This window comes from Diachasma alloeum, unplaced genomic scaffold, assembly GCF_001412515.2.
Source record: "Diachasma alloeum isolate Michigan unplaced genomic scaffold, Dall2.0 Dall_scaffold_00284, whole genome shotgun sequence".
Taxonomy (NCBI): Eukaryota; Metazoa; Arthropoda; class Insecta; order Hymenoptera; family Braconidae; genus Diachasma; species Diachasma alloeum.
The window spans coordinates 1,306,608-1,308,437 of record NW_021680423.1 but is presented as its reverse complement, the minus strand read 5'-3'; positions in this window follow the sequence as shown (position 1 = coordinate 1,308,437).

Here is a 1,830-nt window from a genome sequence, read left to right as displayed (position 1 = left end):
CCCCCCCCCCCCCACCGGGGCCTGCGCCCCCTGGACCCCGCTTCTGCGCCCCCTCCCCTTCCCCTCCCCCTCACCTTCAACGGGCCTTCATGACAAAAAATAGTATGTGTCATACGGACCGTGACGTCGGTTTGCGATTCGTGTGAGTTAGCAGCACTCATCGCAAACCTCCGTCTACGGTCCTAATGACACAATATACTATTTCATCACAAGGTCCACAAAGTATTTTCTGACGAATGTGGCTTTGATGATGTGGCCTCGCCTTCGGCTCGGCCTATAATCAAATACTTTTGGATCGCGTGACGAATGCAATTTTTCGTCAGAAGGCCCGTAGGCTCGCTTCGCTCGGTTAGATCGCGGTTTACCGGGCCTTCTGACGAAAATTGCATTTTCGAACTTTTTGAATCATACTGGGTCGATGTAACGCAAAAAATCAAAAACTTAAATTTGAACAATTGCAAAGCTTCCATTCTGAAGCAAAAAAGCAAAAAGTAGTGCCTCTGCAGGATCTACTGGCCCGTCTCAGGACCTAAAACGATAACCTGGAAAATTAAACGAGGTACAATAAATCATGACATTAACCTTCACACAATGAAGATAACCGTTGTGACTTTGGGTCCTTCTGGAGTTTGAAAGAAACCTTGTAAAAGTCACCTTTTGCGAGGTATGATCTTCTTCACGATTGACCTTCACGAGGTATGACCGTCGTGAAACATGGTCCTCGCGACATTCAACTCTTATGCATAACTCGAGGTATGATCCTTGGAGGAAATTAATCTTGCGAGATGTATCTTCTCGCCAATACATAGTGGTGATAAGAACCAGAATAATGCGGGGTATAAAACATAAGTAACCTGTGGAAAATGTAAAAAATGGATATGGGGAAAATACGTAGGATATATGAATTCAAATAATTTTTTTTGTGCAAAGTACATTTTTCGAAACAGTTTAACACACCGTGTGCGTAAAGTTCACTAGCGGGCATAAAATAAATTTTCGTATTAAAAGCTTCACTCGATGCATTCGAAGTTTACTTTACGCATACTCTTCAACTTTACGCACTCGTGCACAAAAACAACCACTTTACCCCCGCTACCGTTCGGAACAGTGAATTCGGCAGGTGTCACAAAAATAGGGTGTGTTACACGTGCGTGCGAAAAAGTGCATCTTTACACACTAGTAACACAATGGTATATATTTCGATACGGGAGGTTTATAGCACGAGCCGAAGGCGAGTGATATAATCCCATGAGTCTAAAAACATTTATATCGCGCCGTGCAATAAATCGAGTTTATCGCACGCTGCGCTTCGCGCAGCCTGCTCAAAACTCGACTTCTGCACGACTTGACATAAAATATTATAGAGCACTCGGTAATAAATTTCGTTTTCAACGAATGCGTGTACAGATCTCACCTTCGGCTCGGCCTGTAAACTACACATTCGTTGAAAACGAAATTTGTGCCCTTGTACTCTAATGTACTATTTTCCCGCGAGTATCGAACCCTAATTTTTATCACAATATGTGGGAAGTGGGGTTTTGCGCACGCGGAGCGTACGTAAAATGTCACTTTACACACAGCGTGATGAAAAATACTATTTTGACTCGCGGGAGGTGTCTAGTGCTCGCCGAAGACGAGTGCTACCCTCCCAAGGATCAATAACACCATGTTTGGAAAACGACATTTTGCGCATACCGAGCGTGCATAAAATTTCGTTTACGCACAAGTGATGAAAACATCATTTACCAAGTCGATTATCTTCCTCAGTTTTTGATTGAGAATTTTAGCAATTGATTTTTTATCAAGTATATTCCCTTGCTCCAAACAAAA